This window comes from Vanessa cardui, chromosome 2, assembly GCF_905220365.1.
Source record: "Vanessa cardui chromosome 2, ilVanCard2.1, whole genome shotgun sequence".
NCBI lineage: Eukaryota > Metazoa > Arthropoda > Insecta > Lepidoptera > Nymphalidae > Vanessa > Vanessa cardui.
Genome location: NC_061124.1, coordinates 2,142,129 through 2,161,807, shown reverse-complemented (window position 1 = coordinate 2,161,807; position 19,679 = coordinate 2,142,129). Strand labels below are relative to the sequence as shown.

The 19,679-nt window shown below is 35.0% G+C and overlaps 1 protein-coding gene across 5 annotated transcripts in view; it reads right to left on the bottom strand.

The window, feature by feature from the left end:
• LOC124537272 overlaps positions 1-19,679 on the bottom strand; it is a 210,827-nt gene that overhangs the window by 89,860 nt on the left and 101,288 nt on the right. For 3 of the 5 annotated variants that reach the window (XM_047114055.1, XM_047114088.1, XM_047114064.1), the window contains one exon: positions 10,059-10,101. The exons of the other annotated variants lie outside the window; for them this stretch is intronic. The gene's annotated coding sequence lies outside the window, so the exon portion shown is untranslated. The remainder of the gene's footprint in view (positions 1-10,058; positions 10,102-19,679) is intronic. 5 annotated transcript variants of the gene reach the window in all.

The following is a 19,679-nucleotide window of genomic DNA, read 5'->3' as shown; positions in this document are numbered from 1 at the left end:
CAATCAAATCAATACATCGATATTACGAACAAATGAACAAAACAAAAGGAATACATTATTAATTATTATTGACTTTTTCTGAAACAATAAACAATAATATACATTATTGTTTATACTTTAAAAAAGTGAGAAAATAACTCTCTGAATGTCAGTTTGTCCGTTGCACTTTCACGGGAAAAACAGTAAATAATTTGACGTAAGTTTGATATGAAGCAAGCTTGAACTTCATTGAAGGATAGGCTTGACAACTGGCCCCTGAAACGCGAGCAAAGCTGAAAGCAACAACTAGTTAGCCATTAAAATCTAATAGTCATGTAAACTTAACAAAACATGTCGACAATAAAACTCCGTAATGATCTCAATCACTTTTTTTTCCTTTTTCACTGTACACACCATACCCCAAAACTGAATGAATCAATACACCGTCTCCTGTTTCCCGGACACATATTTTTGTTGCCATCTCTCAAAATGTATTAATTAAGCCAATATTATTTTAATTCAATAAAAGTTGCCCTCCAATAACGATACAATACTAATTATTTATCTAAGTCGTTTGAAGGAAATCGAGAGAAAAACAATATGTTATCGAATTACCTGTCACTGTCATTATCCGTCAGCCGGCAATGGAGCGGCGTGGCGGAATAAACCTCAAATCATCTCCTCGATTAGAGATGACTTCACTCAGCGGAGCGTTGTAACTAAGAATTTCCTTATCGACTTGATTATTGAAAACTATGGAAGTGAAGTCGTTACGAATTCACCAAGTTTAGAAGTCGGTATGTACATCGAACTTTCGAAATCCACAAATCAGTCAGAACATAATATTGTTTAAATTTGAATAATGATGTCCATAATCGTGGACAAACATACATACTTGTAGGTCAAATACAGAAGCTCCTTTTTTGTAGGTTAAAGCACCTAACCTTCTCCTGAATGTAGCAAATTTATGTATTTATTTAAACTTTATTGCACAACTATTTAACAAAAAATAAATTGAGCAAAAGGCGGGCTTAAAGCTATATAGCCTTATCTACCAGCCAACCTGAAAACCGCAACCAAATAGCTTAGCCAAACGCGAGATAAACGACAACGATAACGATAACGAATACGCGACAAACATACCTACATACATACAAACAATCAAACTGAGAACTTCCTTTTTTGAAGTCGATTAAACAGTACATACAAATGATAACCAACCAAGTTTAGTAGTCAATCTGTCAGATTACAATATAGCGAAATATAATACGTTAAATTGCAATCATATTTCACGGTTCACAATATTTCGACAGTTTGCAATCTCAGGAGATAGATTGTAATCTAACGATGTTTGCAATCTTACGGTGACAGATACATACCATAATAACAGCCCGTATAATACCATGAATTGTGCCTTCTCTCTTAAAAGTGTAGCGTATACTCTATTGACGGTAAAGTTTCTCAATAAAGTGGGCTTATGAAGTAAGATTCCGTGTTTGTGTATCGTTAGTTTCTTAACTAGTAAACTTCCTCCGCATTACGACCACTATTTCAATACGTTTATGTTATTATAAAACTCCTTAAAGGTTAATATAATCTAGATCTTTGAAACTGTCTATTGAATATCGGAATATGTATGCAAAATATTTTATTTTGGTTCAAATTATTGCCTCCTAGACAATACTTTCGTCTTGTAATGGTAACTTAATCGATTTGGTCTGTTTTTATGATGTAGTTGGGACGCGCAAATGGGCTACCCGGTTTCAAGAAGTGACGCTTCTTACATCGCCAAAACACAACTAACCTTGAGAACTAAGATGTCTCTTATACGCCGGTTTAACCGTCTCGCTCGACGCTGTAGGTACCCCTATCAGGTGCCATGTATAAAAACTTGCATCAAATTCTGTTCAGGGGTTTATTCATAAAGCATATTAGTATATCAAGATTGAGGAAATGCATTCAAGACGAAACCCTATTAACTATGAAGTGTATTTTATTTTCCTCGATGTTCCAACGACTAGCGTATACAACCGCAGATCCTAAAGCTGCCATGGAACATTGGGTAGGGCTTATGTGGTTTTCAGACTAGAAACTCTCAGAGTATTAGATGGAAATTGGTCTATTCCGGGTTGTAATGGATAATGAAAGCTCTTCGGTTTGCGAACACACTTGTGCCCTTCGGTGGCCGAAATTTGTTTGAGTTTTTAAGGCTAAAAATATACAATATTCTATTGAATATATAGAGCCGAGATGGCCCAGTTGTCAGAACGCTTGCACCTTAACCGATGATTGCGGGTTCAAGCCCAGGCAAGCACCACTGAATATTCATGTGCTTAATTTGTCTTTATAATTAATCTCGTGCTCGACGATGACGGAAAACATTGTGAGGATACCTGCATGCGTCTTATTTCATAGAAATTCTGCCACATGTGTATTCCACCATCAAGCACTGGAACAGCGTGGTGGAATATGTTTCAAACCTTCTCATGAAAGGGAGAGGAGGCTTTAGCCCAGCAGTGGGAAATTGACAGATTATTGTTGTTGTTGATATAGAGTACTTACATCTAATAAAAATACAAAATGTCTCCATGATTAATGAGGATAAAGTTATGAAGATTATAAAATGCTTCAAACAAAGCACATTTTTGGCGAATGAAAAATTTCATGTCGAAGAGATAGATTATCAACATTTAATCCTGTATTTTGAAACCAATTTGATTGAGATTAAAACAAAGTAGACGATGATTAAAATATAATCTTTCGCAAACAGTAAAGCAAACACTCCAAGCGTTACGCCAGCAATCTAACGAGCTATTGTTCTTAAAAAGAGCGAAAGAACAACGAACGAATAAGACTGAATGAGAGTCATTCAACGTGTATTAGTGACGGCATTTGAATGTTTTTTTTTTCTCTTTACTTTTCATTTGTATTATGTTAATATTTTTTTGCAGTGATTTTTGCGCAGGACATTTATTTTCTTCATACATTTCATGTACGTAATAAATGTAAATAGTAACATTGTACAGTACAGTAACAGCCTGTAAATTTCCCACTGCTGGGCTAAGGCCTCTTCTCCCATTAAGGTTATGGAACATACTACACCATGCTGTTCCCATGATAGTTTGTGGAATGCACATGTGGCAGAATTTCGATGAAATTAGACACATGTAGATTCCCTCACGATGTTTTTTTCGCCGTCGAGCATGAGATGAATTAAAAAACACATAATAAGCACATGCATATTCAGCGGCGTTTGCTTGTGTTGAACCCGCAATCATCGGTTAAGATGTACGTCTAACCACTGGGCCATCTAAGCTCAATAGTATAGATTATAAAATAGTTATATTATTATGGTGAATAGAGGCGTGGTCTCTGATCTTAACACTAACATTAATGTCCGAAATGCTTTTGACTATTGTTAAATATGACATACGATTTACACTGTTTTTTTTATGGTATAGGTTGGCGGACGAGCATATGGGCCACCTGATGGTAAGTGGTCACCATAGCCCATAGACAATGACGCTGTAAGAAATATTAACCATTCCTTACATCATCAATGTGCCACCAACATTGGGAACTAAGATTTTATGTCCCTTGTGCCTGTAGTTACACTGGCTCACTCACCCTTCAGACCGGAACACAACAATACTGAGTACTGTTATTTGGCGGTAGAATAACTGATGAGTGGGTGGTACCTACCCAGACGGGCTTGCACAAAGCCCTACCACCAAGTGACTGTATATTAATTTCAACGACATTCTCAGTAACTATACAAACAAAACTATATATTTCCCCTAGTTGAATTTATTTTATGGTTTCCTATCCGACATTTACGTTAATAAGTATTCAATTTATAATAATGGTGTATCACTGCGAGTCGCTTGTCATCATTTTACGAGTGAGATCTTACAGAAGATAATTCTTACAGAAAGTTCACTCAATTTTTCTCTGCAAGTAAATAAAAATGAAATGAAAATGTACTTTATTTCAACTAAGTATATTTAATTTACGAAAGACTGGTTTGTTTGGTTGAGTTTGGTTGTCATGTGCTAGGCAGAAAAAGCTCACGTCCTTCCTTGGTGAAATTTCCTTCAAACCAAATTTCATCAAATTTGATTCAGCGGTTTGTCAGTGAAAAAGCGACATACAGACAGACAGATTTACTTTCACATTTATAATGTCAGTATAGATTAAATTTCATTGAAATCTTCCATCAGGTCGTAAAATACAAACCGAAAAAAACCGGCTTCCATTAATCCACTTTTAAAATTAAACAAAACCGCAACCGCATAATAATTGTATACTACACAGACAGAAAGAGCATTATTCGTTTACAAATAACCTAAACACATAAAAAGCATAGAAAAAATGCTCGGTCCAAGGAATCTAATTACCTAAATGAACATTTACGTAAAGCTGAGAAACAAACTGGGTTATTCAGAACATGTTTCCATTGAATTAGGTTACTATAGTTTATGGGGGTATTGTTACCGAAATCGGCTTAGGGTTTTGTATAGTAAACTATATAAAGAAGATGTTTATGGGATTATAACGTGAAAATATATAATATGTTTTAGTGCGACACAACTTAGATGTAGCATTGGCGATTTTCGTAAAACCGATCACATCCGAATTACCTAAGTACGCTATCCCAAATTATCTATGTTCATTTCTTATGTGAATATGATCTTTACACAAACGTAACAATTTGTAATATCATATGACCTAATATGTTCGTCAATTTACATGCACTTGCTTTCTCGGATTGAACTGACGTGAGAATAGCGACGAATAGTGATAGGGAGCTATTTCTATTGGTTGTATAAATCGGCAGTAATCGGTTTTATTGAAATTGCCGATGCTACATCTAAGTTGTGTCGTACTATAATCGTGTTACAAAGGAAAGCTCATAAGAAGCGTTACACAATACACTTTTAAGTAACATGGTTATTCTTAATCACAGCGATGAAAGAACAGAAATGTATTTAGTCATCGGCGTCTTTTCTCGAGTTTTGTGGTTGTGTTGTTTTAGTAAAGCATTAAATTTAATTGAATTTAAATTACTACTTTTGTGGTAGAATATTTAAAAAATCTTAAGTTTAGCTTAACTTGAAATAATTGCTTTTTATTCCAAACTTTTAGGCATTGAGTTTTATTAAGGCGATGTCCTTTTGTTCGAGATGAGCTTATGCGAAAGTTTTACGAATCTTTTATACGAATTAATTAAAAGTCGATAACTTTGAACATATTTTTATCGTTCCTTTTTGTATAATAGACACTCGGTTACAATTGACTCAAAAATACGATCCTATTAAATACCTTTTATTTTATTTTTTTATTTAAACCGTGGAGCAAATTTATGGCAAAGATTTAGTTTATCATCTACACAATAAAGATGACTTTACCTACTAGGGATTATTAATTTATTTAGTTCTATTATCATTCACATGTTTAATTTATAGAAAGCTAGCGATCCGCCTCGGCTTTGCGCGGTTGCAATGCTGATACTAAATATACTGCAGAATATTTTACAATGTTCACAGCTTCTCAGACATTCTCTGCTAAATTGTGCATGTAAAACTAAAGTAAAGTAACAGCCTGTACATTTCCCACTGCCGAGATAAGGCCTTCTCTTCCATTAAGGAGAGGAACATGTTCCACGACATTGTTCCAATGCAATGGTGGAATGCACATGTGGGAGAATTTCGATGAAATTAGACACATGCAGGTTTCCTCAAGATGTTTTCCTTCACCGCCGAGCGCGAGATGAATTATAAACACAAATTAAGCACATATATATAGTGGTGCTTGCCTGGGGTTTGAACCCGCAATCATCGATTAAGATGCACGCGTTCTACCCACTGGGCCCTCTCAGCATTGTGCATGTATTATACATATAAACTTTCCTCTTGAATCAATCTATAAATGAAAAAAAAAAACCGGTTCAAAATATGTTGTGTAATTTTAAAGATCTAAGCTTACATAGGCAAAGACAGCGTTAAGCGATTTTGTTCTATACTATGTAATGGTGATAATCTTCAGATTAGTAATATTCAAACATAAATCGATTTAAATATTCGATTTAATAGACTCGAATGGTCTGTGTACCGTATCGATTAGTAATTAATTGCTTTTAGATCACGCTCAAACGATAGTTCGATAGCGTCGCTACATCAGGGATGGGCATTGATCCCTTTGTAAGCGATCCCCTTTGCATAAACTTAGTACAATCGGCTAAATGATTAGCTGAATTGGAAACACAGCTTGTACTAAAGTATCTGAACTTATCAGACGTAGAAATAAAGATAAAAAGGTTTACAAATTTAAATAAACTCTTGACGTTGAAATTTTACTAATATGTAATATAAATATAAAATATATGTAAGTATTTCGATTTTTGGATATATTTTTTATGAATCAAAATTATTACAAATATCTATTTTTTTAGAAATAATACGACAAGATAGTTTCAAGTCACGTTTCGAGGATTCTCGCAAGAAGGACAAAAGATGCATGAGTGTGCAGGGGTAAAAGAGATAGCACTTTCACTTCTACGCACCCGAACTATGTATCTATTTAAATATTTATATTATGTCCTTTTTTTGTAAGTAATCTGATTATAGAGTTTATCAGACTTTTGTTATCTATTTTTATTGCTTCAACGCGTTAAAGATTAATATTTAATAACACCTACTCAGACAGTTCTAGTTGTTTTTGATTAAGGAGCTGATCAGCTGATGAATACTTACGTTGGGAATTAACAACGCTATTAATATCAAATTATATTCTACTAGCGACCCGCAACGGTTTCGCAGGGGTGCAATACTGATACTAAATATACAACAGAATTTGTTTATTTACGACATCGCATTGTCAGCGTTTCTTTACTTTATAGTCCATGTACTATATACAAAAACATTCCTATTAAATCACTCTATCTATTAAAAACGCTTCAAAATCCTTTGCGTACTTTGAAAGATCTAAGCATACATAGGGACAGACAGCGGTAAGCGACTTTGTCATACTATGTAATCAGTGCCGGATTTAGGGGAGGGCAACCGGGGCAACTGCCCTGGGGCCTCCACATTAGTGGGGGCCACAGATTTCAGCAAGTTAACAAATACCGAGATATAGACAAATTATAATAACGTTATTATTTAATATTTTAAAAGTTAACGATACAAGTAAATAAATCATAGCTTACTGATTGAAATAAAAAAGTAATTAATTCATGTTAATATAATTATTGGGTTGTTCACGCTTCTGTTTGTCTAGGGCCCCCACTACTTTGTGGCCCGGGGGCCTCCAAACCTTTAAATCCGACTCTGTATGTAATGATAATGATACATAAAAAATAATTGTATTCATATAATAAATATAATACAGATACACTTTAGTTTCGTTATTATTTTCTACAGCGTTTCAATGTTTCGTTAAAGTGTTTTTCATCAAACTCTGAGTCTGATTGTATCGGTGTCAGAGATTCAATCGCGGAGATATTGGAACGCGCACGTCGATGTGATTGAATTCCTGTCATATATCGCCGTGAGTTCACGTGTTTTAGTGGAAACGACTCTTTCCTATACAGTGTTTGTTTGTACAATATTCGTTTTACGTAAAACGAAATATTCGAAAACTACTCACAAATCTAAAAGTTATAACTATTTAGACTCATTTTATTAGGTAAAGTTTACATAACCGTCTGTAGCGGGTAATCTTCGGAACTAATGATCCAATTCTAAATATAAATTTGAACTAAAAAGCTACGACCTCCGTGGTCGAATTGCGTGCACTGGTTTTCATGGGTTCGATTCCCGTCCGAGTTGTAGAAAAATTTCATTAACTTTCTATGTTGTCTTAGGTCTAGATGTTCGTCGGCGTACCACCCTGTACGAGTGAGATGCGTGGGGGCACCAGAGGTACACCCTTGCGGCGATAGTCGCCTCTAGACCTCTCGCTGCCGAGCATTATCAACGCCATGCTCGGTAGCAAGATGTGCTGGTTAGAGATGCGCTCCTTCTGCGAAAGTGTCATGTCGCAGAAGGAAGCCGCGGGGCGGGAGCGGGAAGAGAATACCGCAGCTGACTCGCTCCGCAGAAGACGATCGGGGAGAAGGAAAAGGCGATATGCGCACTTTCTCCCCCCGCCTCAATAGACGCCGCAGGTACCAGGGGGGTCGCAGTACCCCGGGAAGTGGAAGGTGTTGGAAGCCCGCATAGGCGGGCCGACAATCAGGGCGTCACGGTAGCATGCGCAAGTTATCCCGTGGCGCCCTGACGGTCGAAAGACGGAGGGTACCGCTGGTTTTTTAGTGGGAAACTTGGCGTACTTGGGCGCACTCGGCGTCCAGGGCTCCGGGGAGTCCCACACACCTCCCCACTTTCCATCACGTGGGGGGGGGGAAGCGCATAATGCGTTTTACGAGCAAGAAAAAAAAAGGTTTAGGTGTTTGTGGTACCGTCGTTATTTCTGATTTCCTATAACACAAGTGCTTCAGCTAATTGCATTGGTATCAGGAGATATATATTTATTATTATATTCATAAATTTCTTGGCAGAAGCTACATTATATTTAAATGCTATATAGTACCCGTATCGTAAAAATTGCGCCCATTCGAAGCTGAATTTATTCCTGAATCAATAAAAGTACAGCACCAATAAAAGTTATGTCCATGAATATCTTAGTAGCCACTCAGGATTAGGAAGTAGTTCTGAAAGCACATCGGCTTCATTGAGTGCGCTTGATTTTTCTTCTTTAAAATAATCCTGTGAGTAAAATTATAGAAAAAATTTTTTGTGCACATACAATTAAATTACAAAGAACTGATGCTTGAGGTTGGCATCCTTAACAAAAATCCGGTTACGAGGACCATATCTTTATTCATCTTCTTCAATATTGCATCAAACGAATACAGTCTTGTCAAACAACAGAATAAATTGTGCAGAACCTATCCACCACTATTTATAGTTTCAACAGGAATATGGACTCAATAGTTCTTCTAATAATTCTACCCTGTGAATTGTATTTCGCTTCGCTTCTAGCTGAAAATATAGATCTCACAATGTCCGAAAAATGTCAATTCTTGCTACACATATTACATATTTGCTACACATTTTAAATATTCAGCGAGGGAAGCTAAGCTGGGAGTAATGCTAGTTATTTATATACCGGGACCTCCACCGGATCCAATGCGGTAGTAATCCCCTCCACCACCTACCGAACCGCAAAAGTGCTTTGTATATTTACATTAAATATTAAAACGTTAATTAATCGCCTCGACGCCGAAATTTCTCGTGTACTAAGCGTCTTACAGACACCTGTTTGAGACTGGCTCTGACTTACCGATTTTGTCACGGATTTTGCACTTGTACGATTAATTACGAGTTTAATCATTAATCAATATCATAAATTATAAAAAATTAAATCGACTTCAAAATTAGAAACAGCTAGTGATCTAAATATATCTATGAAACTAGTAGATGGATTTTAAGTCGAAATGTATCTAACTTAGATTAAAAATGATCATCTCAATACGACGTTTAGTTTTCAAGAAATTCGCGGACAAACACATACACCTGTATGCCTTAATGGATCAACGTACTCAAAAAATTTTAGAGTTCTGTTAAAAATATACACTATATGATTTGGATCTTACGTGCTCTTCAGTGGTTAGTGCAGATAATATTTTTAATGTTAAGGTACTATCGCTTCAGAATGTAATTTTTCTATCGAATAGAATCGCTAAGATATTGAATAGTTACTCATAACTCTTTTTCATCAAACATACATATGTAATACAATAGAAATACAAATATGATAATGTTCTATGATATAATAAATTAGACTATATCATATTATTTATATAAAGGAATAATCTCCAAAATAAATCAACCTAGTTTTATTTCGACCGCAATTTTCTCGTGAGCTTGGATGATAAATGTTTGTGTTACAAATGACAAACAAAAGCCTATTCGGCGATATGACTGTTGTATGTCTACCGCCATTTCACATATAGTTTTTTTTATTGCAGACGAAAAAATACTCGCTTGTAATATTTGAATAGTAACATTACCTACCTTTGTAAAACTTCAGTCAGCGTTGACGAATTACATCGTCTACCTGTAAAAAAAATAGACTTTAATAATCCAGTTCGTATTCTTGGCAGTCATTATTGTTGTTCCTAATTACTGTTTTTTTATGTTATAGGGGACAAACGAGCACGAGGTTCACCTGATGGAAAGTGATTACCACTGTCCATGGACATCTGCAACACCGGGGGGCTTGCAGGTGCGTTGCCGGCCTTTAAGGAAGGATTACGCTTTTTTGTTGTTCTCAAGTCGTATCCGTTCGGGAAAACAGTTTTAATATAACTAATATTAAAGATCTTTCGGTACTTATTTCGAAATATTTTTTTTAACAAATTGTGGCAAAGCAATATAAAGCTTTCAAGCTTATCACTTGTGTTAGGATACAGTATATAAGCTCAAGGTCATAATTGATCCTGCGACTATTGACATCGCTGGGTAGCTTGTAGGTAAGCCATTGCGCTATTGATGCTTCGATACATTTTTTTTATTTTAATAGGTAGATGGACGTGCCAATAGAACATTGTATAAGTCATTACTATCACCTATTTGACATTGGTTCACTCAGCACAATACAATGTATTTGTATTTGGCAGTAGAATGTGTAATGAGTGTACCTTCATAAACGGATTTGTAAAGAGCATACTTGATAGGTTTCGATTAATTTGAGACATGTTTAAAAAAGTGCAGGACTGTATTAACAGTTATTAAAAATAAATTATAAAATAAAAAATACCACGTTAATTTAAAAAAGGGATGGTATTTTTTAATATTACATCAGGTCAGGATTAATTGAAGGAAGAAAGAATACTAATCGTTTTATCACAGCATATGTATATGCAACATTATTATGTAATTTTTTAACAATGTAATGACTGGATCTGCGATAGTTATTAGATAAACAATTTCCGACTCCGGAACTCTTCCTAGAGCATGTATCTGATGAGATACCACAGATATTATTACCTTTTCCTATCAACAAATGTTTAATAAATAAGAATTAAAAAAGTTAATGTATAATGATGCGCGGAATTGTGATAAATATAGTAACAAAATTTCCAAATTAAATCCCTCTGGGAGCCTCTGGGTAAAAAATGAACCTGGAGGGCTCCTGTCACCAATGGTAGTCATAAGGCTAGATTCTAAAATTTTAATGTAAATGAAATTTGGTTGATTCTTTTTAATTTTTTTTTTTTGGTGACTTAAACAGTAAATAAGCAGTGATGTTGTAGTAAACAGATATGTTATTAACGCGCAAAAAGTGAAGACTAGAAAACGTCCTCATTGGGACGTTTGTCTTTAGTCGTTTTACGTAGTAATATGTTATAATACATCACAATTATGTAGTAATACGTTTTGCGTAATTAAAACACTTAGTTATCCCTTATACTTATTGTTTTTATCAAGCTATCTTTTTTACTTTTAACGAAATGTAAAAATAAACTAAAATAAACGGTCCGGCACGCGCGCACACTTTTTTCTGTTGTTTAGTATGGATATAACATATCTGTTTATTAGAATATCATTGGTAAATAAGCAATTGTAATAATATTATTACAATTATATTCTGTGTGCAAATCACTGAAGACCATTATGCAGATTCATATGTTATTATAATTTAGTATGTAATGTATTATTAATTTCTCAATAACTCAAAGCGTGATCAAAGTACGAATTATTAATCAATTCGATCAGGCTTATCATTAAAATCAGTGCTACCTCGTTTAATGTAATTACTAAATAGTGTACGCGTTCAGTGAGTGTAAACTAACAAATAGAAAGATGAAATCATTTATGTGTTTTTCTATGAAATCTCTCTATATATATAACGATTTTTCGAAAAATATTTTTTAATATTCCATCGATTGTTTTTTTTTAATTATTTCATATTATAGACCGATCGTAAGAGATCGCCATTGCCCATAGACCTATCTTGGCTTGTAGTTACACTGGATCACGCATCAAATCCGGAACCCACATTTAGTATGGCGTTAGAATATACGAATAAGTGGTACTGCCAAGAAAGGATTTCAAAAATAAAGGATAAGAATAATTTCACACTGTCTTTAGTTATACAAAATATATATACTCTAGTTTGTGAGCTATGAAATCAAACAGATGTTCAGGGGATCAATTACGGTTAACTCGAATAATCTGTTTGGTAAAACACATAAAAGCGACGTTAAATTTTAATTATGCGTATAAATATATAATTACGCAAACAGCTGCAATGATTTTAATTTTAATATAACAGAATATAAACTCTTAATGGGGTGCTTTAATATAATTTATTAAGCGCTTCAAGCACTTTTTTGTAAAACAATTTTCATTTTTAAATTAAATGAAGCAGATGTAAGCGGACACTGCTACAATGCTAATGTAAGAAACATTGATGATAATACAGGCAGTGCGTCGGTAATTACACTGGCTCACTCGGCAAAATCACAATAAAGTTTATATGTGTTAGGTAAGTTTACATGTTATACCTATTGTGTCTGTAGTTGCACTGGAACATAACAATACTGAGTACTGTTGTGTGGCGGTTGGCGGTATCTTATGAGTGGGTGTTACCAACGCAGACGGTCTTGCACTAAGCCCAACCACTAAGTAAAATAACAAAACAGTAATATTAGTATGCGTTTAGCGTATAACGACGGCTTATAATTTTAAAACAGTGGCTATTATCGTTAATAATGAAATGTGTAATACGAGATTACTCGAATCAAATTTATTTGATGTTAACGAGTTGCCTAATGCAAGAGAAACGCTTGCAAGCGGTAAATAATAAATGCAACAAATTAAATAGTCACCTGATTAGCTAACGAGTTCAAGGAAATTAAAACTTTCAAACTTGTTTACTTTAAATATCCTTCCACGTTCCCGACTGGTTAGCGGCATACTAAAAAGCCGTTGTGACACAGTGGTAATATTACAGAAATCATTATCGAAGAATGCGAGTTCAAAACCAGCACCAGAGTTTTCTTTCAACGCTGAGCACGAGATGAATTATAAAGACAAATTAAGCACATGAATCAGTGGTGCTTGCTGTTTGAACCCGCAATCATCGGTTAAGATGCAAGCGTTCTAATCACTGGGCCATCTCGACTCTTAGGTACTTATTTTTAACGTTAATGTTCAATGTGGCATTGTGGCTCATTTACCAGCCAGGCTATCCATTTTAGGCAAATATTTTTTGCGAACCACAAAGGTAATAACTACGTCCTGAGTACAATGGCTAAAGGACAATCTTTTGTATAGCAGATTTCTTCTATCATTACATCGTATAAAACAAAGTCGCTTACCGCTGTCTGTCGCTATGTATGCTTAGATCTTTGAAATTACACAACGGATTTTGGTGCTGTTTATTTTAATAGTGATTCGAGAGGAAAGTTTCTGCATGTAATAAATGGACATGAATTTAGTATTAACATTACACCCGTACGTTGCTAGTCAATAATGTGTGTTTGTTTTTTATTATATGGAATATGCTCCAAACCTTCTCCTCAAAGAGGGAGGAGGCCATAGCCCAACAGTGGGAAATTTACAGTTAGAACAAACCCATTTGCAAGGCTCACACAAGAGTGAACTGGAAAAATCTTCGCGTAAGGAAAAAGGTTCTCTTTCTTTTTATATTAATTTTATCAATTATTTATTTCAATGTGTCTTTTATTCTATACATAGTACATAGCGAAAGCAAAGTCATTCGCTCTGAATCAGAATCTGTATTCTGCCGTGACCCCTCCCTTTTGTTATTATTATTCTTTCTATATATTTTTTTAAATAATTGTCGTAATGTTGTAAAGAAAAAATACGACGACATTGCCTTCAGATGTCTGGTTGACAAGCTGTCAACCTAGTGAAACGTCATTGTCGATGGCAGCCAGCTTGAACGACGCTTTTCTCTCGCACGTGACATTGGCGAAATAATCTGTGCCTTTTCAGCACAAATAAAAGCCACAAAAAAAATAAGACGCTTTTCTAACGAGACTGCCATCACATAATTATTTAATTATTTGAAGTTGATTTTGTGTCAACAACAACAGAAACAGCCTGTAAATTTCCCAAAAGTAGGCTAAAGATCTCCTCTCCCTTTGAGAAGAAGGTTTTTGGAACATATTCTATGAATAATAACATAATTTCTATGAAATTTGACACATGCAGGTTTCCTCATGATGTTTTCCTTAGCCGCTAAGAACGAGATGAATTATAAACACAAATCAAGCACATGTACAATCAGTGGTGCTTGCCTGGGTTTGAACCCGCAATCGGTGAAGATGCACTCGTTCTAACCACTGGGCCATCTCGCCTCTTTGTGTCAAAGTAATACCTAATTACTTAACCATCATACTATTTCTGTGCATACTGATTAAATTATTTCTACCACGCCCATCTACCTCTATTTTAATGAAACCATGTGTTTCAGTGAATGCTGTCGGCTTTTTAAATATGAAGAGCAAATAGTTGAAATAAACAAAATAAAAACTCATCCATAGTTTGTAATATCCGTTAGTAAACATTCACTTTAATTTGGAAACAACGGTGCAAGTTGTGTTTGCTCAATGTCATTGTATATTAACTTCAATATCTGTATATTTATCTTTATTTAACAAATTGTTTTATACTGTAGTATTTACTCGGTGGTAGGGCTTTGTGCAAGCCCGCCTGGGTAGGTACCACCCGCTCATCATATATTCTACCACTAAACAACAGTACGCAGTATTGTTGTGTTCCGGTTTGAAGAGTGAGTGAGCCAGTGTAACAAGGCACAAGGGACATAGCATCTTAGTTCCCAAGGCGCATTGACGATGTAAGGTAATAGTTAATATTTCTTACAGTGTCATTGTCTATGGGTGATGGTGACCACTTACCATTAGGTGGTCCATATGCTCGTCCGCCAACTTACTCCATAAAAAAAAATAATGTAACAGTTGCTAGCAAATCTAAATAAATAACCATTTGATACAATTTATAAACTACACAAATTGAAAGGGTAAGTTTTCAAATTCGTTTATATCAATCGTCAATTTCTACACAACTTTAAAGTGCAGCCTAGAGATTTAAAAAGTCTTGAACCATTGCTAACATAATAACTGTTATACTTTTTAATCGACTTTTAAAAAATGGGCTTATCATTTCCACGTGTATAAATGATGACCCATTTATGTTTCCAAGCACGTGTGCTAAATTTCGTAACTGTATGTTTATATGTATGTTTGTCCACGAATTTGTCGAAAACTTTGTCGTTTTGAGATGATCATTTTATTTTTAGGGATAAGTGTAAAGTTAAATACTTGTTGGTAAGGCTTTGTGTAAGCTCACCTGGGTAGGTACCACCCACTTATCAGATATTCTACCGCTAAACAACAGTACGCAATATTGTTGTGTTCCAGCCAGTGTAACTACAGGCACAAGGGACATAGCATCTTAGTTGCCAAGGTTGGCGCATTGACGATGTAAGGAATAGTTAATATTTCTTACAGCGTCATTGTCTATGGGTGATGGTGACCATTTAAAATCAGGTGGCCCATCCACATAGGCCCATATGCGCGTCCGGTTACCTATTCAATAAAAATAAAAAAAAAAATTATTAAAATCTATCGTGTAATTTCCAACAATCCAACAATCTTTGAAAACAGATCCGTAGTATGGGTATTAAACCACATCGAGTATTATTATACGATAGCTATATACCGACCTACACAGGCGAACAAGGCTGGATGTTACCTGCAATAAAAATTTATGCCCTGCCGTTCCAATAATCAAAGTTTATAGCGCAACTAATAGTAACACACGGATAGTTCTTAAAAATCAACATTTATGGGAAGAAGTTTATTACGCGTTCAAATATAATACAAATTTAAACAAAAATGTTCGTTTAATCGTTTAAAATTCGCATAGGTATTAAACAAATCTTGCTCCCCACTTTAATAATTGGTACCTACTTGAATTTGTTGTAAAGTAACAGCCTGTAAATTTCCCACTGCAGGGATAAGGCCTCTTCTTCCATTAAGGAGAGGGTTTGGAACATATTCCACCACGTTGTTCCAATGCGGGTTGGTGGAACGAACATGGGGCAGAATTTCGACGAAATCAGACACGTGCAGGTTTCCTCACGATGTTTTCCTTCAACGCCGAGCACGAGATGAATTATAAACACATATTAAGTACACATATATAGTGGTGCTTGCCTGGGTTTGAACCCGCAATCATCGGTTAAGAGGCAAGCGTTCTAACCACTGGGCCATCTTATCTCCGAATTTGTTGATACATTTATTTTATTCGAAATTTAAATGTATTATTGTATTCTCATCTGTGGGTTATAGTTGGCAAAGAACTTGAGTCTTCTTTAAGAGAACAATCTCTCCTAGACTAGATGAATTGTAACCTTAAATTAAGAACCAAAAGCTTGACACCCGAATATGAATCAACGATTTCCAATTAAGGTCCATGTGTAGTCCACTGAGACATCAATATGCTAAAGCTGATGCTTTCTCGGAAAACCTATTTCTTACATTTAATATTGAGTAAGGATTAATTAATATCTGTGTAGATTACGTCTCCAACCTCGTGTAACTTATCAGAAGGCTGTCTGGAGCAGAACTCTCGTGAGTCTGCCTTTTGTACATTCCTTTTGTACATAAATAAATGTATTTGTATTGTATTAGAGAAACGAATGCAGCAATTATTTTAAATAAAGGTCGTCGGTGATCAGAAAACCTGTCACAAATATAAGCGTTTAATTAATTATTTCTATAAGAATTATTAATATTTAGGAATTAATTAATTATACAAGAATAATAAATAAAATTTTAACAAAAAGAAAAACCGACTTCAAACAAAACACTATTTTAAAACAAATAAAAATGCTCTAAAAAGTAATATATATAAAAAAAAAATAATAAAAATAAAAATAATTGCATATTTAGCATATTTTTTAGAGTCCTCCTAGGTAAAAAGAAATGAAATATATTAGACTACTTAAAAGTCGATTTGCGATTATATAACGTAGTTATAGTTATTGTTATATTTGGAGGTTTTTTTTAATAGATAGTGTAATTCAAGGGGAAGGTTTGTGTATATAATACATGAACAATATAGTAAAGAAACACTAATAATTTTAGAATTTTGCAATATGATGTCGTAAATAAACAAATTCTGTAGTATATTTAGTATCAGTATTGCAACCGTGCGAAGCCGGGGTGGGTCGCTAGTTTACTATAACATTCGACTATGACAATTACATGAACATAACCACACTACGGAAAGTGACTCAAATATCCAAATAACACATAAATAAAAGATTCGACCGAGTATCGCTAACGTGCTTCATAGAATTGTTCCGTTCCCTTCCGTTCCGTTACTTTGTCATGGATCCTATGCTCAGAACATTGCCAAACTTTCACCAAACTTCCCCTAAAGTATATCCTTTATAATAAAAAAAGAATCATCAAAATTGTGCCAACCAATTTTGAGTTATTCACCTATTTATCGCGCACATACATAATGCAAATTTAAGACTTATATCGTTTTCATACGGATACCATCATCGGAAAAAAATAAAATTAAAATGGGACCCCACGGGAAGCACTACTTTCGAACAAAAAAAAATTATCAAAATCGGTCCACCCAGTGAAAAGTTATGAGGTAACAAATATTAAAAAAAAAAAAAAAAAAAAAAACAGACGAATTGATAACCTCTTCCTTTTTGAAGTCGGTTGAAAATTAAATAGACGATTTACGCAACGCGGCAGGCAGGAGCTGGATGCGAGTAGCCGGAGAAAGACTACAGAGGCGTGCACTTGGAGAGGCCTATGTCCAGCAGTGGACAAAAACGGGCTGATGATGATGATGAAAAATTAAAAATAGTTACAAATTAACTCAAGTTGAATCGCAATTCCGATCCTCTGGCCCAAAAAACGAAGCACCTCTGATTTCAACAGTGGAAGCACTAGGGCGGAATGTTATCATTTTAATAAAGGTTTTTGCACTATTAATACAAAACTGGAAACTGTCCATGTATAGCGAAATGAAATACGACTGCTTTGGATAAAATATTATACAAATTGAACTAATCAATTATTTCAAATTAAGATTTATTTGTGTTTGTGTATACGAACTGTGTGTGTTAAATGCAATAGAAAAACGTATAATTCAAATACAAGAAATATTTTATTTTGATTTGGTTACGTTATATATTTACATACGCGTTCTTCAGCAACGTTTATCCAATTATATAAAACGCAACTTTTCCCTCACGCAATTCTATTTCAACCAAGAATATTTCACTGAATACGCTGATCGAATAATAATCGCGGAAATCATTGATCTGCTATGTCTGATAAAATATTTATATAATAAAAAGTATATAAGTAGTATATAATATGAAAACTTCCGTGGTCGTAGTGTGTACACCGGTTTTCATGGATACGCCACACCGAGGTCCCAGGTTCGATTACAGGCCGAGTCGATGTAGAAAAAGTTCATTTGGTTCTATGTTGTCTTGGGACTTTGGGTTTGTGGTGCCGTCGTTACTTCTGATTTTTCATAACACAAGTGCTTTAGTTACTTACATTGGGATCAGAGTAATGTATGTGATGTTGTCCAATATTATATTATATAATGATTACAATATGTGTTACTTGTCCAAAGAGTTCAAATTGATTTTTAAGTCCAGTTCTGCAATATATATAATGCTTATAAGTTTAGGAGAATCTCAAACGCAGGCGTTTTGGTGTTCAACAACGACTCTAGAACTTCGAATATGTATAGCTCCACATATTCCGTTAAAATAAACTAGACTATCTCAAAGCACAACTTGATCGTTAAATGTCAAAAGTTAAATATGCTACAGACTGCAATACTTATTTACTCTCATTTCATATCTTCTCAAACCAACGTAACATTGGAAAATAATCTCTACCCCGTTGGTCCAACCAGCCCCAGATTCCCAGACTGCCAACCAGACTGTGGTCAGGTATTCATCATTTGGAAACAAAAATGGAACCAGTACTTTTGGATTTATCCGCGATAACTACTAATAGGAAATATCAATATAATTGCTTTATTAATCATTTTCATTGACTTGGTCATATAAACGCATATCGTCATACCATCGTTATAATATGAGCCCAGTGGCCAACTGTTGGCCAATAATAATAAATAGTAATAGTAAAAGTAAAATAACAGCCTGTAAATTTCCCACTGCTGGGATAAGGCCTCGTCTTCCATTAAGGAGAGGGTTCATCCAATGCGGGTTGGTGGAATGCACATGTGGCAGAATTTCGATGAAATCAGACACATGCAGATTTCCTCACGATGTTTTCCCTTCACCGCCGAGCACGAGGTGAATTATAAACACAAATTAAGCACATATATACAGTGGTGCTTGCCTGGGTTTAAACCCGCAATCATCGGTTAAGAGGCACGAGTTCTAACCAATGGGCCATCTCAGCTCCGATACGATGTTATAGAAATATTTAAAGTTATTTTAGTCACGAACTAAATTCCACGTCTGTCTCATTGATAACTTACCGAAGTTATCTTTACGTCAATATGCAAGATACTTCATTACCGGTTTCATATAAGCTACCGTTCGTAAACGTTTAACTATCC